Source organism: Peromyscus californicus, unplaced genomic scaffold (genome assembly GCF_007827085.1).
Source record: "Peromyscus californicus insignis strain IS unplaced genomic scaffold, ASM782708v3 Scaffold_6__1_contigs__length_162567912, whole genome shotgun sequence".
Lineage (NCBI taxonomy): Eukaryota > Metazoa > Chordata > Mammalia > Rodentia > Cricetidae > Peromyscus > Peromyscus californicus.
The window spans coordinates 112,937,985-112,963,968 of NW_026294584.1; the positions used below are offsets into that span (position 1 = coordinate 112,937,985).

At 43.4% G+C, this 25,984-nt stretch overlaps 1 protein-coding gene across 8 annotated transcripts in view; it reads left to right on the forward strand.

Annotated features, from left to right (window-relative positions):
- The window catches only part of Mitf (melanocyte inducing transcription factor), a 219,804-nt gene that overhangs the window by 9,554 nt on the left and 184,266 nt on the right, over nt 1-25,984 (forward strand). The window contains exon 1 of one of the 8 annotated variants that reach the window (XM_052719958.1): nt 8,851-8,869. The exons of the other annotated variants lie outside the window; for them this stretch is intronic. The gene's annotated coding sequence lies outside the window, so the exon portion shown is untranslated. Of the gene's footprint in view, nt 1-8,850; nt 8,870-25,984 lie in introns of those variants that run through there. 8 annotated transcript variants of the gene reach the window in all.

Here is a 25,984-nt window from a genome sequence, read left to right on the forward strand (position 1 = left end):
AATGCGGTTCTGTCCATTTGCTGCAAGGAAACGCACGTGGAGAGTAATTTGAGAGGTTGGCTACTGACTGGAGTGTCCTGGACAATCAGACTGCAGACTTTTTGGAACCACACCTTGCATCATTCATCACAGCATGGTAATTTCCCCCTGTCATTCCACTAATAATATTTTACCTAGGTAAATGCTGGGTGAGTAAATGGTGAATGATGGGAGTTTGGAATGCAGTTCCAATGATGCAGATTGCAGAGGGAAGCTTTCCATCTGTTGAGGTAGAAGTGAATGAGAGGGCTGATTGGGCTTGCTTGGTCATCACAGCAAAGTCACTGAAATGTACAATTTAACGGAAGCTGAGTGACAGAGACAATTAGTTGAGTCTTTTGCAGGGCGCGGGTTTCAGTGATACTCTATGGCTCTCCATGACTTTGGAGACCCTTTGCCTTGTTACCCCCTTTTTTGTCTCTCTTGACTCCACATAGCTGCCAGCCTTCTAGCTAGTTCTCACTGGCAGCCAGCCTCCCTTCCCTTGCATGTTTCTCCTACTGGACAGTTTCATTTCACTTATGAACAGTCTCTTTCCCAAGTTCAGTCCCTTTCACGTGCTCGGTCCTTGTAGTTGAGTTTTGTGCTAAATGCCTGGTCCCATGTCCTTGTCATAGGAGTTGGCTTCAGGGATGTGCTGACTTGTGAACCCTAAGGGGACCCCAAGATTTCCTTGGGTACGGCCAGATCATTCACATAGTTCTAAAAAAACTTTCTAGAGAGAATTACTCTCCTCCCTTAAACAAACAAATAAACAGGAGATGGTTTTTTAATCAGTGATTATTATTTATCTCTGATATGACAATACAAGTAACACCATGATTTTTCCTGAGAGCATTCCGTGTCAGGGAAGTTTTCATTCTAAGACATCAATCTAAGAATAGTTTAGCATAGAGGCATGGGATTTATGGAACTGTGTTTGAACAGTGGTTTTCAGTAAGCATGTATCATCCAGGTGTACCACCCCTGGAGGGCTCCTGGAATGCTCCCCTCCCTTTCTGATCTAGTAGCCCAGGATAGGGTCTGAGAAGTCGTATTTCTAACAGGTTTGTAACTGTTACTCTGGTAAGGAGTTGGTGTGTGTGTGTGTGTGTGTGTGTGTGTGTGTGTGTGTGTGTGTGTATATGTGTGTGTGTGTGATACTTTGAAAATCATTACCATGAAGAGGTGGTAGATGGTGATTTTGCTCAATGAACTTGAAGTTGCCAAGATGATGGATATAAATAATGTATAATGACACGGTTGGCTCCTGTCAGATGACAGAATATTCAAACTAATCATGTTTAATTAGAAAAGGAAATTGATGGTTAAATGACCCAAAAGTCCAGGGATATGGATGGCAGGTTTGCCCAAGAGTTCGACTTTCAAGTGGCTTGCAGGTCCCATCTCGCACTGGGGGTAGTTTCTTCCCACCTCTGCGCGGGTGGAACTGGAAGCAGACTGAAGTCACTTGACTGAGAGATTGGGTTGAGAAACAGGGTGATGGTGGTTTGGGGCACGTCCACATGACTGAATTGTTTTCCACACAACTTCTGCTGAATAAAACTTGAAATACGACTGTCAGCCTGTTTTCCCATCTCTAATGAATTCCAGACAGTTTGTAGAGTGTGGGAGCTTCCAAAACAGAGGGGCGGAACGACTGGGCCCAGCCAATGTTCACTCTGTCACACACAAGGCTGCCCTGACATAACAGACTCTTCCTCTTTGTTCTAAACCTCACCACACTGCTCATCCCTCTGCTTGGGGGTGAGGGTAGGGTGGGGGACTGGGAGAAGGAAGGTTAGGGCCAGACAAATTAAGTTCATAAGAAAGTTCCAGACTCTGGGTTTACCAGAAATGCAACCTGCCTGTGTTTAATCCACTTAGACCCAAATGTTTTGAATTATGTGTTTTTTGCTGTTGTTGCCCAATGAACTTCTCCAGAGAAAGAGCCCTCATCTGTTCTGACCATAAGCTGGTTAAGAGTTTTCTCCACCAGTTCGGGAAGTCTAAATTTAGGAGAAGGTGGAACTGAACTTAGATTGCACTTTTTGCCGCCCCTCAGCTGAGTGCCCTGAGCGTGTTATCCCTGGGGCCCCAGCTTCAATGCGGGGCTGAAAGGAAGTAATGAATGGGTACCATCCCAGGGTGAGGTTAGAGGGTAATTATGTGAATTGACGGAGGTTTGTAGGGGCTGGGGACATAGCTCAGTCAGTAAAAGCTTGCTGTGCAAGTGTGAGGACCTGAGTTTGGTCCCCAGAACCCATGTAAGAAAGGAGGGTGTGGCATGTGTTTATAACGGGGGCTCAGGTGATGGAAATGGGTGGGTCCGGGGGCTCACTTGCTAGAGAGCTCAGCTTACTTAGTAAGCTTCAGCCCAATGAGAATCCCCCCCCCCCCACTCCTATACACACAGAGAATAAGTGGATAGCATCCGGTGAACCACACCTGAACTTGACCTCTGACTTCCGTATGTACTTGTACATGTGTGCATACATACCCCCACCCCCACACACATATGTTTCTGTACACATATGGACTTTCTCACATACACATAGAGAAACGTGAAGAAATATGGGAATATAGTCATTTGCCCAAATCCTGGGCTGTTAGTCCCTCCCAGCTAACCTTCACACATGTCATCCATTGGGTTTTTGACCTGACATGAATGTTTAGTTTTGATACCATAGTAAGGGGGGAATGACTCAAGGACAGGCAGGACAAGAAGTCGGCCCGTAACAAAGGCCCGAAATAGTCGCCAAGTTGGGTAATCAGCATTGGGATTGTTGAGAGTTGATCCGGGTCAAATAGTGGGGAATGGTGGGATGCCTCAGAGGGAGATATTTAAGGCTGGCACGAGCTGTTTACATGCAAGGCGTTACCCTGTGTGGCCAGCACAGTCTTTATCAACCCGTTTCCTTTCATCATAATTACAGAGCATGGCTGGGTGGAGAACTCTGAAGAAGGGGCACTAATTGGAGTTGTGCAATGTCGTGGCAGCTCAGTGCCACTGCTGTGTCTGTCCAGGCTCCTGTGATTGCTAACTGTCCCCATCTAGTCTTGTCTGTGGTGACTTCCTGCTTTCGGGTGATACATGTTGCACTATCATCTCTTTATGTAGTCACATTCATCCAGTAACAATCAGAAGACCCCGTATGCCCAAACTCGAGGACTTTCTATCTTCCTGTGTACCTTAGGAGGTTAGAAACCATAGCTGGGCGGTGGTGGCGCTCGCCTTTAATCCCACCTCTTGGGAGGCAGAGAAAGGTGCATCTCTGTGAGTTCGAGGCCAGCCTGGTCTACAAATCCAGGGCTACCCAGAGAAACCCTCAAAAAAAAAACCAAATAAATAAAAAGCTTTAGGGCTGGAGAGATGGTTCAGAGGTTAAGAGCAGTGGCTGCTCTTCTAGAGGTCCTGAGTTCAATTCCCAGCAACCACATGGTGGCTCACAACCATCTAGAATGAGATCTGGTGTGAAGGTACACATGCAGGCAGAACACTGCATATATAATAAATAAATAAATCTTAAAAAAATAAAAGGTTAGAAACTGAGTTTGAAATGCTCTCCTCCTACACCACTGTGACTGCATTTCTTGGCCATTGCAACTTTTCCCTCCTGAAAGTGATGGTTAGCCCAGTGTTTGGAAAACAGGAAGGAGTGAACCCGAAGGGGCAGTAACTGCCTTTCTTGGGGGATGAGTTGCATTCCACACTAGGTATAGGTAAAGGCCTTCCTTCATCAGTTGGTGTTCAGCCACACTCCTGGGTACCAGCGTGCTCACCTCTTTAGGTTTGTGAACGAATGAGAGGGTGGCCAGAGGAAGGTTACAACACGTGATGATGGCGCACACCTGTGTACCCGGAACTCTGGAGGGTGAGGCAGGAAACTTGTTTTCCAGGCCACTTGGGCAATATAGCAAGACCCTGCCATCTCAGCCAATGAAACCAAATCAAGCTAAAACAGAACAAAAGATGGCGTTGTAGGTCAGCTGCGATGCCGCGTGTAACAGCTACTGTTACTCACTCTGAGCTGGGTGATGGCCAGCCTTGCCCACTATGGCAGCCTGCGCTGTCGGTGCCCCGACTGGTGTCTTTGCAGGGAAAACTGAGGGTCTTGCATGACAATGGAAGAAATGGAAAGTTGTAGAAATGTTCCTCTGAAGGAGCTGTTGATTTTTCCTTTGCTCTGACACACCTAAGTCACAACTGGATTTTCTATGGCTTAAACACTCGGACTATGTATAAGGTTGATCTTCAAATGTGTATGGATATATACAGCAAAAATTTGAGCCCAGACTAGTCCTGAATGAATTGAAGAGTCTTTCACACTTTTCCCTCAGCTATTTGCTGTGTGTACATAGGAATGGGAACAGATTTACCAACCAGTTAATTGCACACACACACACACACACACACACACACACACACCTACTAGAATCTATCTGTACAAACACAGTTTTTTTTCAGGGTTCTTGCAGCCTGGCCCTGTCATTCCAACTAGCGCTACTTTGTTTCCGAGGGAAACAGCGTCTATCCTGAGGAGTACAAGGAAATAAACAACATGAAAATTTTCTTCTTTCCATGTTGTTGAAGCAAAGACATACAGAGCAGGTTTATTGGGGTCCGAAAGGATGGAGCTCGAAGAGTGCTGCTTAGATCCATCATGCCTGATGGGTTTCTCTGAGCCCTGAACTTCAATGAGAGGAATGGATGAATCCACGAAGAGCTAGGGGCACAGCTTGAGGGGAAGAGCCAGGCAGCTATGATGGGAAAATTGTCAGAGTAGGTTTATTTATTTATTTGGCATCTATTAAGAGATCTGCCTCTTGCTCTGATTTTTCTGAGTCTTGGCTTGGGAGTTATCTGTAGCATCCTTGGTATATTTATTTTGCTCTTCCAGGTGAGGGTATATTTCACAGGCATTAAAGCCACGTAGAGTCAGGAAATAATGATGAGCAAGAGAGTCAAACTGAATGAACATTATTGCCCTTGGCCAGTGGAAGTGGGACTTGCTGGGTAATGACTCGATCAAGGGTCAGAGGAGGTCTTTCTAGAAGAAATGAATCTGATTGGTGGTTACATCAGCTACTCTAGAAATAAATACACTTTAAATGGTATTCACTGAGGGCATCCTTCAGCCGCCATTGTACTTGAAAGCCTTATTTAAAAACTAATCAAGCTCCTGTATTTATAAGTAGGCCAGTGGTAACACTTATATTTCTGTCACTGAGTCCCCAGGAGAACAGAGAATTTGTCAGTTTGTTGACCATGTCAAGCGCCCGGGACACTGAGTGGCCACCAAATCTTTTTGGAAGAAAGAATAAGTAAAATGTGCCAGGGATGTAGCTTGGTATCTAGAGTGCTTGCGTAGCATATATCACACACAACACGGTGCTATCCCCAGCACCAGCTAAAGCCAGCTGTGTGGCATACTCCTGTAATCCCACTTCTCCCAAGGTTGGAGGATCAGAAGGCCAAGGTCATCCTCAGTGTAGCCTGGGGTACACAAGAATCTGTTTCAAGAAACTAAAAATACAAGAAAGCCCTAAATAAGAATTGAAGAAAGTTTTCTTCTGTGTGTGTGTGTGTGTGTGTGTGTGTGTGTGTATGTGTGTTCAAAGGGCTCTCCTGGGAAATGGGCAGGAAATGGTTTCAGACTTTACCCTTATTAGCTATCCCCCTTGTTAGGTTTTCCTGAGCCTAAATTTTCTCTCCTGTATAATAAGACTATTGATAGAATTTCTGTCTTGGGACAGCAGCGATGGCATGTAAGGTACCTGGTATCCACAACCCTCAGTACAGTAAATGAGCAGGCAGGGGATTGCTGTTGCTCTTGGTGCTAAGAGGGGCAATAAACTACAGCCAGCATGCATTATTTTTGTTGTTTATGCTCTGTAAAATCACTAAAACCATCAAATTTGTGGATATTGAATTATTCCCGGGGCAATAATGAGGTAGTTTCCTGACAGCCCCTGGTCTCAACATTTTTTGTTAACCAATCAGTGCGTAACAGTCTTTTGTGTAGTTTCTTTTTAAGGCACTATGTTTTGTGGATATTACTGACTAATTAACACTGAACTGACCAGTGATACTGTATCTCATGCCTGAGGATGCTCACTTTACTCTCTGAATTTTCTCCACTCCTGACAGTCCCCTTAACATGTGGCGGTACAAAGGGCAGTGACCCAGCCTCAGCCCTGTGCCGGGAACTGTTTAAGTAGTGGGGTCACCAACACAAAACACGAAAACGCACTGCCAGACTGTGGAAGGATGCTTGTCTGCAGTGGGGAAGTAGAATGGAAGGTCCTAACCTCATTTGACCTCAGTGGGGAGTGTGTGCATTGGGCTACTTGGATTTCTTGCTAATCTATACGTGTCCACCATTAACTTCAAGAAAGCCACAGATGTTGATATTTGGGGTTACAGATTTTAATTACCAACTGATTTTGAAAATGGGGAACCCATAAATAATGAAAAGTGACTTTGCTGAAAATGGTCTTTTAGCTATCCTCCTACAGCTCGGATGTTGGATGTGGTGGGTTGCACATCAGCCATGCTAATGAAGGAACTTAGTCTTCCATTTTGCCTATTTGTCTGCTCTAAACATGACCCATCACTGCCAAGTTGTTGGTATTCTCTGGGCCTCACTGTTCAGGTATGGTACTTTTGACTTAGGTATAGTTCCTTTTGTTTGTTATTTATGAAGATGGAATATGAGAATCAAGTCCTGGGCAAAAAAGACAGAGAAACTATGAGGTCTTTACTGAAGAATCCAGTAGCGAGCAGATGGTGTAGAAATGCTGGTGTAGATAGTTCTGAAGTACCCAGGTCTGGCTCACCCATGGCCTGGAGCTTACAGCGAGGGTTTTGATTTCCTCCTGTACTGGAAACCGGCATGTTATAGTTATCAGCCGTCGTCGTTGTAAATATTACCTGAGTACTTGTTATTCGTGCTTGGGATTCTTCTAGAAGGAAGGAAAGAGGAACTAGTTTCAGATACACAATTTACTAAAACAAAAAAGACATAAAAGGCCACCAGTAATAGCAACAGCAGCCACATCTAGCATTTTTAAAACCCTTATTATGGCCTGTGTCTTAGGCTGTAGTTTGGCTTGTTTTTCTTGTGTGTTTGAGTACTATAGTACTATAAAAAGTATATGTGTGTGTGTATGTGTGTGTTTGTCTGTGTGTGTTTTTTTTTGTTTTTGTTTTTGTGTGTGTGTGTGTGCACGTGCATGCGCATGTGTCTTAGTCCTGGGGTAAGGAAGATTACCTGTGTAATTTTCTACTAGACTTTTCAGTGTTAGAAATTAAACTATCAGGAATGAATAATTTGTACCTAGGTGAATTTTTAACACATCAAGTCATTTGCTATCCAACAGATATGCTGTGAGATATTTAAAATGTTTTTATACTATAATTCTCCCATGAGATTGGCCGGCTCCCATTTTATAGATGAAGAAATGGAGGCGTGCCTGTCTTCTTTTCCTTGGATATGTTAGGCCACTCAAATAAAGATGACATCAAGATTTAAAGGTAGGACTGTCCAACGTGGGTGCTCACCTCTTTCTCCGTCACTCTCTGGTGGGTGCTGCTATGTTGTGGTTCAGAGGGAGTGGCAGGTGTGAGCAAAGGTGACAACTCATTGTTTTTGGAATGGAAAGAGGACTAGGTTTCTGATGAAGTAAAGGCCAAGGACTCAGGGTGTGGCTGAACATTTGAATCCAAGATAAATAGATCTGCATATTAAAGGTGCTCGCAGCATACCTGGATAAAAAGCCCTTTGTTTTCCAAGCTGCTTCTGAAGGAGGAAGGGGAGATAGGTTGTGATGGCTCCCACAGAAGATAGGATGTTGGTGCCTTAATTATTCTCAAGGGCATGGTGGCTAAGTTGTAGGTTTCCCTCGTCATCAAAGCTGTTCCTTGGATGTTGCTTCCTGATAGCTTCAAACAGTCTTCTTATTGACACACCCAGCATCGTGTTCCTCCACTGAACATGTCCTTCCTAACATCTGGATGTTTTTCACTGGTTTCTCTTAGTTCCCCCTCCCCCCTCAACTTGTTAATTGCTTTTCTTGTGTGCCTTCATAAAGTTGTAGCCAGTCTGTTCTCTTTTGGACTGTTTATCTTTGACATGCCAGACTTCTTGAAACATCATAATGTTGTGTAATGAGCATAACTTCTGCCTTGACATGTGGGTGTTAAGAGCATTAGTCATTGTAAAGTATTGAGTTAAATATTTTCAATAAAAGATTGTAATGATCTAACAGAGAGGAAAGAAGCTGTAACCCTCCCAGTTGATGGCGTTTATGGTGAGCCATGTACTTAGTGGGTTCCCCAAGCAAGTCAGGAGCCTTAGCATAGATGCACAAACCTCCTTGTTCTGCATAGTGAGAGAGGAGAGAGATGGACAGTTCAACGGGATGTCATTGTCACACAGGAAGAAAAGCACCAACCGTTCAGGTTTCCAGAGCTTTTGCTCCCGAGTCTTTATCGGTCACGGATCTTTAACTCCCACAGGAAATGTTAAAGCCTGCTGGGAGACATTATCAATAGGGACTCCTGGGCTGTGTCTTAAGCATCATTAAAGGCCCTTAGGTTTGTAATAATGGTCAGTCAGTGTTGGAGAGCCCTCAGAGAGTTCTCCACAGTGCTGTGGAGAGCCAGAGTCTTCGTGAGTGAATGAAAAACACCTGCACTACCAAGTCGGCTTTATGAAGAGTTTTGGGCAGCATTACTCACTATGAAACTATGTTCCTGTTGCCCTGGTTTATCTCCACAGACATCAGTCCACGGCAGAAGGTTGACTACTTGTCTCTCCGTGTCTCTGGGCATCTGAAGATGGTTGAGGTACATTGCTTTGGCCTTTTCTGGGGAGTGCATCATGGGCACTGGCCTTCTGGAAATATTGTCTAGATAGTGTTTTGGTAATCGGTTTGTTACAATGATGGGCTGTCTTGTTCTTTGGGTTGAAGGTTTGAATGGGATCGTGGGCTGCTCCTCTTTTTCCTTGCCAGAGTTCTTCAGTTACGTTGTCAGACAACCTCAGAGCCATGTACCTTTTTCTTCCTAGAGAGTTTGCAGACAAGGGGGTTGTTTTCTTGTCAGAGCAGTGTATGTGGCTGCTGTTAAGATAGCTCAGCACTTGATATTTTTCAAAGGAGGTCTGACTCAAAGTGTATTACTTCTTGCAATCATTTTCTCTTGTAGTGTGGTGTCTTGTACATATTGATCTCTGTTTTCGTGATCTGGTAGGCGATGGATGACATTTCCGGGCCTGGAGGCTTTGTGGAGGGGAGACCTATCTGTTCTCATCATTTCCCTTTGCGTTTTTTCCTTGCGAGTATTATTGATCTCTCGTCCCCCTGTATGAGACATTACATTTATTTGTTTTTACCATTCCCTGAATCTATAGGTAAGGACACACTTTTGAATGGGAGCCCAGTAACCTGTTGATGTAAAGTGGCTTTTACCTTTCATGATTATCATCGTTAGCACCTCCCTCCTTCCTGGCTAGGTTCCCTGTCATTTTAAGCCGGCAACAATTACAGGTTTGCTAAAGAAGCTGGCTTCTGCTGCCAGGGATCCTATTAATTATCACTCTATCTCTAATTTAGCCTTCCTCCGTGTTGAGAGAAGGCACATGTAAGCCTTCTGCTGAGCGGCTATAATGGAATCTCCATAATAACCTTTCCGAGCAGTTTGTGTGGCCTCTATGTTCAGCCAAAGGGCCAGGGTGGCCCTGGTGAGTGTTTTCATCTTTCTTCTGTAGGTTGCTTGGTTGGTCAAGTTTGGTTTGCTTGGTTTTCTCCTTCTGATTCTGACCTGAGTAAGAGCCAAGGGTTGGCCTTTACCTTGGGAACTCGGACCTATTTCCAGTCTGTTCTTGAATCGAAAATGAGGCAGCTTGGAAACATGTAAGTGATTTTCCCACCAGCTGTTTCCTCTGCGGGTGAAGAGTGAAAAGGAGACCATGGAACTGACTCTATGCCTCTCTTCCAGAAGGTAATAATACAGATGTTAACCAGTGCATAATAATGCAGATGTTGACCAGTGCATTCCAGTTACTGTTTACAGTGGTGTGTGTGTGTGTGTGTGTGTGTGTGTGTAGGACGTTGTTCTTTATTTGATATTGACTCTTTTCTCTCATTGCTCAGAAGTGGCTGGATTGCTTTTGTTTGTGTTCAGAAGCGTTGAGTTCACTTGTTTCCGTGAGCACTTTTTTAGAAGTTTCTAGGGCTCATTTGATCAGGGCTGGAGTGCTTACGCTTCCTTTCCCACTTTTTCATGTTATTTTTGGCACTGCTGCTGTTGGAAGCCGTGGAAGTGATTCACTACAAAGTGAATTAATTTTCCGAGTTTTCTGATGTGTTCCCCAGTCGCCCCCTGTTCCTTTCCCCCCTGAGATGACTCCGCACTTACACTGCTGTCATCCTCGCTGGCTCAGACAGAAATGCTGATGTCACTTGGATTTCTTAAATTACAGCTGGTAGGAATTAACAGAAATCGTAAAAGTGTACCGCTTTCTCATTTTGCTTCTTTCTGGACTAATTATTGTCCTTTCAAGTCCTGTGGGAGGTTGGGGACCTGGAAGCAAATTCTCTGTCTTTGAGTTCAAAAGGCACTTTTCAAGTTTCTTTTTCTGTTGCTCCAGAGATAAGGTTGCCCTTAGGATGGGGCTTCAGTAACCCCAGACTGGCTCCTCACTCAGGATCTTACAGGTTGGACTGTTGGACCCGTCTTCTGGGTGAGGAGTTTCCGACAACTTCCTTTAAGTAAGTTTCCTTATATAGAGCGTTTTTACTCAATCGTCTCTTGCCAGCTCCAGACTGCTCTTGGTACGAGGGGAAAGGTTCTGACTCATTTACTAATTTTCTTCAGAGCCTTTGCTCATTGAGGAGTGCTCTCTTCTGACCCCCTTGTTCTCTTGTTTAGAATGTTGGCCACCCTCATACATTTGCTCTGTCTCCACTCCCATCTCTAGTAGCTTGGTGGCCGGGCCTCAGACTCTGCTTGGTGGTTTGGGTGATGGCTCTGAGAACCTGTTCTGGGAATTCCCCAGGCTTTGGATAGGCCTGTGTGGCTGCCACCTGGAGTGAGCATCAGGATGGCCATGCCCCCTTTGGCTCTACTGATTGAACTGAACCCCATGGAAGCAGAAATAGAAGGGTTCAGCATTTGCACTTTCCTGTGCTGAGGTTTTTGCTTATTTCGTGTATTTAGAAAAAGCATCCATTTGCAAACTGCTGACTTACTCTTTTCCCTGGAATGGAAACTATTTGGATTATTTCAATGACTTTTAGCTAAGATTTGTTTGTCTATAGTATTAGTTTTGTTTTCTGGTGTCCTGTTTAGAATAAGGCCAGAATGTGTCTTTTTTACCTTATAGAAACAAGTATTCCTTGGTGCTTTGGAATTTTGCAAACCAATGTGCAGTTGAAATATAATGTTTACCCCCCAGAGTCAAAATAGAAACTCTGAAGTGAAAATTGTAGATATGTAAATATTTCTATCTTGGGACATTTGTTTTCTTTGAATTTTTTTCTCTTGATTAAAACATCTTCAGATTGTAGAGTACTCCTTTTCACTGTTCATTTTCTTGCTAATTGATTTCTTGGTTTTTTGAGAGAAAAGCAAGATTTAACCGCAGACTTGTAGATGGAAATCATATGTGCGTCATGACTGTTTGATGTGCGGTGGCAATGGGAGCTTTGCTGTTGGCTTTCACTGAGTCGATTTAGTTTAATTTTAAGACAAAAGGTTTAGCTTAGGAGTATGAAATAGTATTTGATTACTTGAAGAACTATTTAGCATCGATTCAATATTCTTAGGATGAAGTGTCTTTGTTGAACCTCTGGACATCTTTTTGCTTTGAGAGCTGTGTCTAGTTAGCTTACATTTCTGCTGATAGTGGCAGTGAAGTTTGTATTGAGATTTTAGAATGTCATAGGAGGAGCTGTAGATTAAGCATTAAGCAAACTGTAAATTTCACTAGATTGGTGATTGTGCATGCTTTATTTTTATCCCTACAAGTAGTACCATGGTCGAACTAGCAATTACTTAGTAAATATTGAATGAATGAATGCATGCATGCATGAATGAATACATTGGAAATCCTGGTTGTAGGATCAGCTGTGCAGTAACTAATCACAGGGCCATGGGTTACTGTTTATGAGGAGACTATCTCTTCTTTTGTCCAGTGAAAGGGAAGGGATAGATCAGGGATGACTGGGCAGGGTGCTTGCTGCTCCTTGGTAGGAAATGTGAACCTCTTTCTCACCTGCCCAGAGTCCTTTGTGACTCTAGCACCGCAGGCTTCCCGCCTCCACCACTCACTGTGGTAGGGTAGATGAAGCCATGTGCTATCTCTGAAGCCTTCTTTCTGAGGTTTCTTACTGTGTTCCTTTGATTTGAGGCTTTGTTTGTTTGTTACAAGTCAGCAACATTCTGTGAAGCTTATTGGTCAGCAGGTGTTGACCTAAACAACAGCAATGGCAGTAGCACTGGTCTCTCCTTCAGCATGCACCACTGGCCTCTCCTTCAGCATGCACCACTGGCCCCTCCTTCAGTATGCACCATTGGCCCCTCCTTCAGCATGCACTACTGGCCTCTCCTTCAGCATGCACCACTGGCCTCTCCTTCAGCATGCACCACTGGCCCCTCCTTCAGCATGCACCACTGGCCTCTCCTTCAGCATGCACTACTGGCCTCTCCTTCGGCATGCACCATTGGCCCCTCCTTCACCATGCACCATTGGCCCCTCCTTCAGATTATTTTGATATATCAGCACATGTATGTACAACTTAATCAAAAGGCCCAGTCAGTATTTCTCTAGTGGAGTAAGATATGAAGAGATGATGAGATCCACAGTTTCTCCCCTTTTTCCTTTGAATCCTTTTTTTATACATGTAGCATGTGATTATTGACGCCTGCTACATTCTGGACTATCTATGCTAGGGATAAAATGTCTGTCTATAAGACACTGGATCTGTCTTCTTGCAAATTCACTGTGGCATCAATATGAGGCTAAATCTGTAGTTGTTGCTGTGACTCTAAAATACAGGAAGGCTAGTTCTTTTGGGGGACCATAGCATGTGAAGAAAAGTCTTCTAGCAGGAGTGAGCTTGACTTTATCACAAAAGGGCATTGAAAAAGAAGTGAGAGGAAACCATTCCCGGTGGAAGGCCAGCAGAGTGTGACTGGAGCTCCAGGGAGCGTGGCTGGATCCGTGTAGGTGAGGGACAGCACTGCAGTTGCCACTTGATGATCTGGAGCATGCCTACAGCTCTTGTCCTAGTTAGAAAGCTTCTAGATCAGTGGTTCTCAACCTTCCTAACATGGGACCCTTTAATACAGTTCCTCATGTTGTGGTGACCCCCAACTATAAAACTATTTCATTGCTACTTCATAACTATAATTTTGCTACTGTTATGAATTATGAGGAATATCTCATATGCAGGTTATCTGATATGCAACCCCTGAGAAAGGGTCCTTTGGCACCCCCACCCCCAGAGATCACAACCCACAGGCTGAGAACTGCTGTTCTAGGTGAACCTTCTTTGTGAGAAATGACAAGACACGTGTGTTATGCCACCATGATGATGAGTGATGATTGCAAGAGGGTAAAAAACCCTCCATTACAGATTTCAAGTGAGGGCAAAAGTGAGGTTGGCATGCTACTTACTGGTGACAGTAAAGCGATTGCTCATTTATTCATCTATCAAGTCCTTCCTCACATAGTCAGGAGCCTCTTCTGTACCCAGCATCATGAGTAAAGCAGACATAGTCTCTGCTCCCTGGAAACCTCTGCTCCAAGTGGAGAACAGTCTTGGAATTCTTGACAGGGTAAATGATCAGCATTCTGTCTGTCCATCTTGTCCACACTCCTTTCTTTCCTCCAGGTAAGTTAGAGACTGATGACATGCTCCTATGACAGGAGTTGGAAGGTGAAGTTAGATATGGAGATAAGGCCCATGCCTTGCATTGCATATGCTTGCATGCATGCACAGGACTGGCAGTGAAGCATTTGAGGATTTTCATAGGCAGATCTGTTCCAGGCAAAGTTCCAGACATTTCCCCATACTTTCCATGGAATAAACCTGGCCTTTCAGTCCACGATCCAAGAAGAAAAGTCTTGAGTCTTGTGGACCTTGAAGGTGGCTTTGATGGCCGCTTTCCTGTCTGTGTTCCTGTTGATGCCAGTGCTTGGGATTTGCATTGAGGAGCAAGAACTGGTTTCAAGGCAGCAGGAATGATAGAGGTCAGATAAGTAGCATACCGTAAAGAGATGTTTTGGTATAGAAATGGCAATCAATTCCTCCACCAAATAGAAATGTTCCCATAATGTCCTCATCTAGGGCAGCATTGTCCATAATAATACAGAGTCAAGATTCAGCTGACTGAGTGATACAAATTCCTGGGAAGATAAAACATCGGAGCTGATAACTACAGCTGGGGATTGCGGGTTTGGCCGGAGAGTCTCCCTTTCCTGTTTTGCATGATTGGCAGTAGACTGCTGCTGTAAGAGCTGTGGAGTCAGCTTATTCTAGGTTTGAATCTCAGCTGTGTTGGGAAGGAGCTGGGTGAGTCTAGGTGGATGATTAGGGCCCTCTGTTCCTTCACCTGGGAAATGAGGTCGTAGTTAAGCACCTGAGACCTTTTCTTCAACTTGCTTGGGTTTACATACCTACTCTACTGCTGTGTGACAATGGGCAGTGTGTTCTCTTTGGGTCTTAACTGTCTTATCTGTACAATGATAATGACGAAGGTGATAATAGTAATTCTTACCTCATAAGGATGCATTAAGAATTGCACGAGATTATATGTACAGAGGGTTAGCACAATACCGGGCACTTAATTTTCTCTCCGTATTCCTTACTCAGCCATCTTCCATAGCCTCATTGTATTGTGCTTTCTAGAATGTGCTGTAATACTATTTTCAGACTGGTATTTTGTTCTGTCTGTTTTTGTTTTTTTTTTGGTTTTTCGAGACAGGGTTTCTCTGTGTAGCTTTGCGCCTTTCCTGGGACTCACTTGGTAGCCCAGGCTGGCCTCGAACTCACAGAGATCCGCCTGGCTCTGCCTCCCAAGTGCTGGGATTAAAGGCGTGCGCCACCACCACCCGGCATTTTGTTCTGTCTGAAAATTAGTGTTGTATAAAATACACTTGCTGCTATGTGCATTCCTTGGTGTGTGGTGTGTGATACGGTCTTGTTCTGTAGCCTTGGCTAGACTGGAACTCATAGACCAGGCTGGCCTTGAATTTGTGACAACTGACAATTCTCTTGCCTTGGTCTCTTGAGTACGTGGGATTATACTATGTTCCATTATGCCTGGCTTTTTTTTTCTTTTAAACTTAAGACTTAATTGTAGAATTTCTGGGTGAGGGATACATTTCCAATTCTTAATAATGGATGTCCAGTTAAATTTTAAACAGAGAACAATTTTTTTGTTTACATATGTGCTAAGCATTTTACAGCATGCTTAGATTAAAAATTGCTTATTTAAATTGCACAGACAGCCTATATTTTATTTGCTAAATCTGGAAACCTAGTTCGGGAGTGAGTAAAACTTAACCCCGCACTTTCATTCATGTGTGTGTATATGTGTGTGTATATATACATGTGTGTGTATATGTGTGTGTGTGTATATATATATATATACACACACACATATACACACACACACACACACACACATATATATATATATATAACATATATGGAAGTATATATTATTTTTATTTTTGTTATAATAACATTTCTTATGAAAACAGGTTGGTGTTTTTATAATATGTATGACACTATATATACCATATTGTGTGAAATTCTAGTGTTTTGACATAGTTTTAACCTAAAAGGGACTGGTAACGATGCCTTACTGGGTAGATGCACATTCCAGAGAATCCTGAAGGTCTCATCACCATTGAAGGAAATTAGCTCATTATTCAGAGTCACCTAGCTGGGGAAGAAGGTCCTTCCTTAGGGTTGGCCCAGTTGGTTTTCCAAGTAGAAGAATAAACACATCCAGTGGTTAGGTTAATATCTGGGAATGATTTCATCGTATTTACACCCGAAGCTAATTTGTTGAGTAGCTTTGGCCTTGAAGCTAGTAGACTAGTTGGCGACTTTCAAAGAAGTTGCATCCAAGATTGAGAGCCTTTGAATTCATTCTTCTCCAAGCATTACTGTGCACAGTGGAGAGATGAATGTTCTGCCTTCAACCCCTTTCCTGTTTGATGGCACCAGAGCAAGAAATGACACTAACAAAAGGCAGAATAAATAAGGTCATGGTCCATGGCAGGCCAAGCCAGGTCCCAGTGGGTTGAATGTAGGCAGAAACTAATTGTGGCAGCCAAGTGGATTAGAAGCAGATTAAATTAGAAGTAGCTTCTTTAAGGGTACTGTTTGAGAGGACTAGACAAAAGATGAGAGTAATTTCATTTGGGAAATGGAATGTTCTAGGTATGGGGCTAGCATGAGCAAATACCTGGAAGTGTCCACAGTTTGAAGTAAACATGTTACTTAAATGCTACAAAAATACATACAGCACCCCAGTGTCTCCTGCACACTTCCTCTCATGGGTAACTGCTGATGGTGTAGGACACCCTTACTTGACTTGAGATAGGTGGAGCTGGATGTGTTCCATGTTGGGTTCCTAAGTATTAACTGTGTACCTGCTGTTTTCATGCATGAGATGGTCAGAGCGACTTGGACAATATTTAGGGACTCTAACTTGGTTACTTCATCCAACTAAAATGCATAAACTGTGATTCCCCAGTGACCTCTGGTTTAAATTGGACAGGAAGATGCCACAAGAGGCCTCTTGTGAGGCATCCTTGCTTTGAGTATTTGCTTAAATGACTTTGAAAGCCAGCTTACCTCATTTCCTGTTGGGATAGCAGTTGTTTATTAAACTTGGTCTAAGTCACAGTTAATAGGCTTAATGATTTTGAATGGTTCCAAATAACTAACTCTCCATCTGGGTGCCATTCGTAACCAGGGAGGATTCCCCAAATGGGGCACAGCACATACAGAGCTGCCTGAGAGGGCCTGTCACCATCATAGACCTCACTGCAGAAACCAAGAATCTGGAAAGAAAGCATTAAAATTGCAGTCAGTGCTGAAATATGTCCAACAACTCTTCTGCTACTTATGACAGCAACAGCAACAGCAATAACAACAACACCAACTATTCCACGTGGTTAATGCCATTTAAAAATGACCCGTCTTTAGAATTTACTGTGACCAGCCCTACTCCTCTAGCAAAAGAATGAAATAAAGTGTGGCAGGGTGCTCATCTTGGTTAGGAGCTGTGGTGTGGAGAACTGGGCTGGGTAGCCTGTCCTGTGCTTGAGTGGGACTACTGAGATGGTTGGGGATGGACATGGGAAACTGCCATTTGTCAAGTGACAAGTTTTAGATGGGAAAGCTCCAAGCTAGAATGGAAATTAGCAAAGCATTTGGGGTCTCAGGTATATTATTTTTGTCCATTAGGATTGGTGTGTGTGTGTCTCAAGTCCAGGCAGGTTATTTGTGGTGGATGTTTTGGCTACTTCAGGTATGAGTGTGGTGAGATGGAGCCTGGATCCAAACCTTTATTGGCTTCTTAAACATGAAAGAACATAACTGCTTATGTAAGTTTGGGCCTGGCTGAATGTTATTGTTTTTTTCCCCTTGATGGCCAGGCCAAATATTAGGTAGTTTAAATATCTACTCATGGTTCTTACTGCTTTATTTTTGGCCATGCTTAATATCTTCTTTTATATATCCATCATTAAGTTATAATTGAAGGTTCATGTTTTATATTTACAATGATGCATGGAAATTGAGCTATGCCAGCCATTCAGACTTAATGGCAAATGTTGGCTCATGCCAGAAAGTTTTTAAAATCTGGCTCTTTTTCGAGAATGTCCAATCAAAGCAGTCCATCTCTCTTTCTTTCAGGCTGTGACTGCACAGGGAGGCACTACAGCTTGTGTGTGTGCACATGGAAGAGTGTCTTACTCTTACTTACTCCCAGTGGCTTGCTTGACAAGACTTTCTGTCACTCCATTCTTAGCTCACTGATTGTCATGCAGGTTCTCAGTGAGTGTCAGTTCAGGAGTGCCACATAATGATGGTAGGTGACACCCCTGCCACAAGCTGTGTCCCAGGGGCTGCCAGACACTGTGAGACATTTCACAGCCCTTTAATTCTCTGGATTTGGGCCATGTTTTAACACTGTCCACCAATCCATGGAACCAGCTGTTGGAGACTTATAATTGAGGTTTTCTCATATGCCAGGCATTTGCTTTGGTGTGAAGAATACAGTGAAATGATAAAGTGGTGGGATATTTGTACCCATGGAGCTTTCCTGTGTGTATGTATTTGCATGTAAAACTAAATATACATGAAGAAAAAACTATGTAAGTAAGTGAAATACCTATGTACTAAATGGTGATGAATGTTTGGGAAAAAGAGAAAGCATGGATAGCTTTACAGTGATTTGTAATTTAAAACTGAGTGGAAAAGGAAAGACTTGATATGAAAATGGCAATTGAGGAAAGGCCTCAAGAAGATCAGAATGGGACATGGAGGGATTGAGGGAAAAGTATAGCAAACAGCAGGGTACGTACATGGTCCCTGAACAGATGTGACTGATTCAGGAAGAACATCGTGACCATGCTACCTGGGATAAGCTGAGCAGAGTGAAAAGCGTTGGAAGTAGAGAAGATGGGCAAGGGTGGTTAGAGGAGAAATGTCATCTGGCCAAAGGCAAACCCATGGGTTCTGTGACGTCTTAGCATTTTACTTACTGTAAATGGTAAACCAATGTAAACTTCTTGCCAGAGGAGTAACAGGATTGATAACATAGACTGTGGTCCAGTGTGATGGGACACAATGGTATAAGAATTCGAATCAGGAGCCAGCAAGATGGCTCAGTGGGTAGAGGTACTTGCTATCAAGCTTGTCCACCCTAGATTGATCCTCAAGACCCATATTGTGAAAGGAGAGTACCAACTCCCACAATTGTCCTACGGTGTACATGTGCACTGTGGCACATGCTGTGGAACCCACCCTACCACCCCAACAAGAATCTGGAGATCAGCTAAGCCGTGGATTTGTCCCCATTAGAGGCAATTATATTCAGCATTTGGAGCTTCAATTTTTTTCTTCCTGTAATATAGTTCTCTCTCTCTCTCTCTCTCTCTCTCTCTCTCTCTCTCTCTCTCTCTCTCTCTCTTTGGTTTTGGTTTTGGTTTTTTTTAAGACAGTGTTTCTCTGTGCAAAAGTCCTGGCTGTCCTGGAACTCACTCTGTAGACTAGGCTGGCTTTGAACTCACAGAAATCCGCCTGCCTCTGCCTCCCAAGTGCTGGGATTAAAGGTGTGGGTTACCACCTTTAATTAATATTAAAAAGCACCACCATTAAAAATGAGCTTACAGTGCTCATTTTTAATGACCTTCCAGCTCCGCTGGATCGGCATCTTCATCCCAGTTTCAGGATGCTGAATGTTCTGTGTCCATGGCTGATTGCATTTCACTTTGAGCATGCAGAGCTGGATCACGAATGTGTAAACGATCTTATTGCCCCTTATTTTTAATTTTTGAAAAATACTCCTATAACTATCTTACATTAAGAACCTTGAAAATTATGAAGTAGGTTTATATGTTGATGTCAAAACGTGCTTGCCGGTGAAATTTGTGGGCAATCACAGACCTTAGCTGTTATCTGTAACCTTATTGGTATACGGAGCACAGAAGATAGATGTAAAGTTTTGTGTGTTACACGGAGCCTGGGACACAGTAATTAATAGAACAAAGGTTCTCAAAAGTGGAGTAAGAGGAGGTGGTTTGGGTTAAGGCAGAACCCTGGTCATCTCAGGAGAGAGGGAAAGGGCTGGCTAGTTGGAGGCCTGTGAGAGTCTTAACTGTCGTCGATGTTCAGATCCCTCTTCCCACCAGTATTGGTGAAGTTGTTTGCAACATCCACTGAGCCCCAGTGCCACACAGGATAAGATGTGCCAGGACCTGGCAGACTCTCTTCTATAGCCTTGAGCCGTTTGGCTCCTCCCCAAAATGGCATCATGCTGCTTAGCACATCAGGGGCCTGTAATTAACCCTCTCTAGAGGTAGTGTAGGCCTCATCTTTTATTACTCTAGAATATCCTTGGGGAATCTTAGCCCTGTCCCTTCTCTTGGAACATTTCTTCTGCTTTCTTTGTTGCTCTAGTGTCCTTTCTAGATGGTGCCCAGCCCAGCTGGCATTTTGGCTGGTCAGTTCATCAGTGCCGTGTGGAGAAGGCCTTCCTTCTCCTTGCCATGGCTTCAGGCCTCAGTGTGAAGGGTCAGGGGCCTGTGGAGCCCAGGTCATGTCATCCATGGCTAGATTCCACCCATTCCTCCTCTTCTGTGGTTGGCTTTTTCTTGGGAAGCCCAGAACTAAGTTTCTATGTCAAGCGTTCTGGAACAACTTTCTAAGAGATAAGAGGTCTACTATTCTCCCAGACTGGCCTTTTGGCCGACTCCTGGTTGATACCGAGGAGTGAGGTGTGTGGATGAGGAGAGTGATCGTGGCTACAGGGCTGCAACTCTCAAAAAGGTGAGGCCAGGGAGCTGCCCCTGTGGTGATGCTTAGGAGGCAACTAACTCTACTCGTAAGTACCATCACAGAGTGGGTGGGAATCTGAGGGCAGGAAAGGTGAGGACCTGCTGGAGTTAGAGATCTGGTTGGATCATACATACACACAGGAGTCCTTGTCTCCACCACACATGACTTCACTGTATTTCTCCGTTAAACTGCAGGCCTTGCCATACCTTCTTACTGCTGTCTCCAATACCTGCCTACCATTCTTCCGTTTGCTTCCTGTAACATCCTCAGTGTAAAGGTTGCTCCTTCACTTCCTTTCCTCCTCGTCTGACTTGGGCTGCCATACCCTTCCTTTATGGAACCTGATCTTTCTAGTTCTGTGTTTACCTGTGCATGCAGGGTCTGCTTTCTACCTCCGTGCGGCCAGAACTCATAGCTGTTGTGTTCATGATAATGTTTCCAGAGGCTAGACCAGACAAGGCCACAGACAGGCTTCGTAGACATATTTGTGGGTTTGATTAATCATTCCATAATCAGGAGATTAGATGGCGGAAAGGCAAACTTTTTGCTTTCTCTTACTTATATACATGAAATGTCTGCGCCTACCCTAGCTTAGACTAACAATTGTTACCAACTTGGGATATCATCCAAGGATATAGGAGATGTGATTTCTGTCCCTAGCATGACTCAGTCTGTGGCTTTGTGGCATTTTTATTAAGATTGTCTTGGCACAAACCAGAACTTAGTGAATCATACAAATCTGCATTCTTGAATTGGTGCATGCAAGGCTATGATTTATCAATTTATTTAACTACAGTTGTATTTCTCCTTACTTCTGTTTCCCAAAGTGAGCTTTAATGCAGTTTGGCTTTCCCATTCTACTTAACTAAAAACAAATAGAGAAAGCATTGCTTGTTCTTACTAGGTTCTATAGAGGGTTTCTTTTTGGGGGGGGCGGGCAGGAGGTTGTTGTGACTTGTAGATTGAAAATTTTAAGAGGTAGGAGTAGAAAACTAAACAGGTATTTCTCCAGAAGAAAGAGCAAGATTTTTGACTGTATAAAAAACAACAGCTGTGGACTTCACTTCTGAAAGTATTGATGGAAACAAGATGGTTTTCCCCCTAGCTGAGTTGGTGTGTCTGATGCACAGAGAACACATGCATTGTTACATAGGGCATTGAGGTATACTAGATTCCAGAAGATCAGCTCCAAGAGATATATGAATAGTGACAGCCTAAAGTGCAGAAACTGAACATGTTTAAAGAGCTGGGAAATCAGATGTACCCTGCTTCCCAGCCACTCATACTTTGGGAAAAAATAATTGAGGAAACAAGTGATCAGAGTGAAACCTAGATGTTGCTGTTTTATGTTTACTTGTGTGACATTTGTTAGCTGGGTGACCCTCAGTTACTCAGTTCATTGTTTTTAGCCCCAGAACTCTCATCCATAAAGTGGAATGGAGATAAAAACATGAGCTGCCTGCAGTTATTGTGAAGATTTCATGAGTTAATGAATGGGAACCCTCTCAATATTATTGAACACACCCCCTCTCAATACTGTTATTTTGTAAGGGGAAAGTCCACTGGATAGGGTAGTAGGTAGTTAAGTGATGGACTTTGGAAGAGCCCTCGCCTGGGTTTGAATCCTGCCTCTGTGGCTTCCTGGCTTAGCCACCTTTTGTTAATCAATAGCCTGTACTGTGGATGGTTTCCCTGCGTAGAGCAGTGATAAGATAGGTACAGATGGTTTTCCTGCAGATTAACTGAGTTAGAATTTGTCAAGTGCTCAGAGCAGCTCCTGGTCAGTGCTGTGCAGATGTTTTCATTATGATTGAGAGGCCTGAGCTTGGCTCCATCACTACATTGGAGCCATGAAGAAGTGGCTTAGCATCTATGAGGCTCAGTTTCATTTTATAGTGTGGAGTGATTGTGAAGCCACATGAGAAATCAGTGATACCAGGTATGCGCTAAATATTTAGTTAGGCTTAGAACATGGACTACTCTGTGTTTTCATTCTTCTTCTCCTGTCGTAAAACATCCGACTAAGAATGTAAGAGAGGAAGAGGTTATTTGGGGTCCTGGTGTGTGGGGTCCAGTTCATCATGGCAGGAATGGTATGGTTGCAGGAGCTTGAGCCTCTGTAGTGAGGAAGCAGAGAGAGATGGACACTGTGCTTCACCTGTTTCTCCTTTTGATCCAGTCTGAGACCCTAGTGTATAGGATAGTGCTGCCCAATTTCAGGGTGGGTCTTCTCTCCTCCGCTGAACCTCTCTGGAAATGCCGTTTGCAGACAAATCCAGAGGTCTGTCTCCTAGGTGACTTTGAATCCCATCAAGTTGATGATGAAGCTTAACCCTCACATTAAATAAGTCATGAGTGTGTCTAAGACTTTTCTTATAATTGTTTCTACTCTTACTATTTTAGTTTCCATTGTTTTTATTGCTATTACTACCATGTTATATATAGTATTACAGTTCAAGATAGATTCCCAACACTATGTCAAATGAATATGATAACATGGACATTAATATTGAGGTTTGCTTCTTTCTGTAACTAGCGGGATAGTTACCCAAATGAACCCCTTTGACACACTGAAAAGTATCTAGTGAAAGACTTATAATCAAGCATGCATGATTTTACAAGTCACAAAAGATCAAAGGGTCAATGATGGGTATAAAGCTATCTATTTGTGGAAAATGATACAGAAAAAAATGGGAAGTGAAATTTCCAAAAAGAGCAATAAAGTGTGAGCAAATAGTGTTCAAGTCAAGTCTATATCATTTCCTGTGTTGACTGGGGTTGAGCTCATAATGACATAGCTTAAATTTCCAATGTCAAATCCCATGTGTGGCTGATAGTCACGCATCTTCAGGGAGTAAATAACTACCAATTCCAATGTTGTTAGCATTTTCCATACTCGTCATTTGGGTCATTCTCAATACAATAACTATATTTAGACCTTTGACTGTTTTGCAGTATGTCTTTAAGTTCAGCTTCCCCCTTTTATTTTAGAAAGAAACTAAGAGAGTGACACAGCATTCAGTAGAACATAGAGTGATGAATGGTGTTTGAGAAATCTAGAGCTCTGACTAGTGCAGTGGTTCTCAATCTGTAGGTCACGACTCCTTTGGGGGGGTCAAACAAACTTTTTACAGGGGTCATCTAAGACCATTTGCATATCAGATATTTATTTTACAATTCATAACTAGCAAAATTACAGTTATGATGTAGCAATGAAAATAATCGTATGATTGGGGATCCCCACAGCATCAGGAAGGCTGAGAACCACCTGTTGGGAGTCACCTGTGCTTTAGTGAAAGGGGGAAACTTGCATCCAGCCGTTATGGAGGGAAAGAAATGCAAGAGTCTGAAGCTCCGAGAACTAGATACCTAAGTTACGATAGAGAAGGGCTGATGAAGTTCCTAAATTATGTATCCAGGAGGGACAAGGACAACTAAAAATATATGAGAGGGCTGGAGAGATGGCTCAGTGGTTAAGAGCACAGGCTGCGCTTCCAGAGGACCAAGGTTCAATTCTCAGCACCATATGGCAGCTAACAACTGTCTGTAACTTCAGTTCCAGGGGATCCAGCACCCTCTTCTGGCTCTGTGAGCATTAGGCACACATGTGTTACACAGATAAATATTCAATCAAAGCATTCATACATATCAAATAAAATACATACATCTTTCTTTTTAAATGAGAGATCTTCATTTTGGCCATGTGAAGATACCTTTAGAGTATGACTTTGAAGGCTAGAGCCTGGGGGAATGATGAACATAGGTGTTTTGAGATTGAGACCCAACATGCACCTTTAAAGCTATGAAAGGAGTGATGGGCTTTATTCCAGGGCTAAGAGGGAGGCTTAAGTAGGGAAGATGGGAATCCTTCATGTTCCTGAAAGGTCACCATGACAGTGCTGAGGAGACCAATTGCAGGCAGTGGTGATGGAACCAGTCAGAGGCAGTGCAGGTAGGGGATTCACAGTGGCCAGAGAGATGGAGAACAGTGGATATAAGAGAGAGGTACCAGGGAGACAGAGTCATAGCTAGGATGATTGTCAGTGCATGCAGTGGTAAGCTGGGGAAGAAAGGATGTAGTTAGAGTTCTCACCTGAGCAAGTGGGTAGAACAATGGTACTGTTCATGGTGATGGCTGCTGGGAGAGGCAGATTGAGGAGGGTGAACATTCTTTGATCATGTAGGTGATGGAACAGTTGTTACTGTGACCTGCCTGGGGCAGACTTTGTGTATCAATCTGGTTTTCATTTTCATCTGTGAAGAGTAATAGCCAATTAACAGCTGTCTAAGCAAAACGAAGCTCAATGTTCTCTATACAAGAAGCTCAAAACGAAGCTCAATGTTCTCTATACAAGAAGCTCAGGAGTCCATGACCCTTGTGATTGCTTTAGTCACTCATATGAGAACCAGCACTGATTTTTCTTGTTTTTTAGCTAATGATTGTCACCTGGTGATGGTGATGTGACATCCCATTGACTTTAAGAAGGGGGAAACACCAAAGAGGTAACGACAGTAGCCAGAAACACAAACTTTCCCAGAACTGCCTCCGGAGACTCTCAGGAAGTCATGCCTCCATGGTCATCTTGGTATCCTGAGCAAACTAGGGTCCTTGGTGGTATGAAGCGAGAGACATTCAGATGGTACATGCAATAGTTGTTTTTGCCTCAGCCAGGTTTCAGTCAATGGATGGATGGATGTGCTGTGGATATCACTCTGTATAAATAAAACACTGATTGGCCAGTAGCTAGACAGGAAGTATGGGCGGAACTAACAGAGAGGAGAGAAGAAAAGGAGAGGAGGCAGGGGGAGGAGACACCAGCTGCCCTTCAGGGAACATTATGTAGAGGCAACAGATAAAGCCACGGAACATGTGGCAACATATAGATTAACAGAAATGGGCTGAGTATAAGAGTAAGAGCTAGACAACGGTAGGCCTAAGCTAATGGCCAAGCAGTTTAAATAATATAAGAGTCAATGTGTTTATTTTATAAGTGGGCTCCGGGACTGGCGGGGCTTGATGGGAGCTGGAGAGAAATTCTTCAGCTATAGGGATGTGTAATGGTTGAGAATGTAGAAGCGCTTAATCATCTGGTCAAGCAGTTTCAATGAACACATTTGCTCTCAACTCCACTGTAAATCCCCCATCACAGCTTCTCGTTAATATGGAAGTGATGGAATTTGTATAAAGTTTGATGGAGCCTTTCTTAGAGCCCTTCAAACACACACAACTCTGAATTGTCTTTACAAATGTTAAATACAGCTTTTCTGAATCTGATAAGAATCTTGACCTACAAAAGACATGCTTTTTAGCTCAAATATATTCCCAAATCTTCCTTCTTCTTCAGCCCTCTGCAGACCTAAGCCCAGAGCAAAT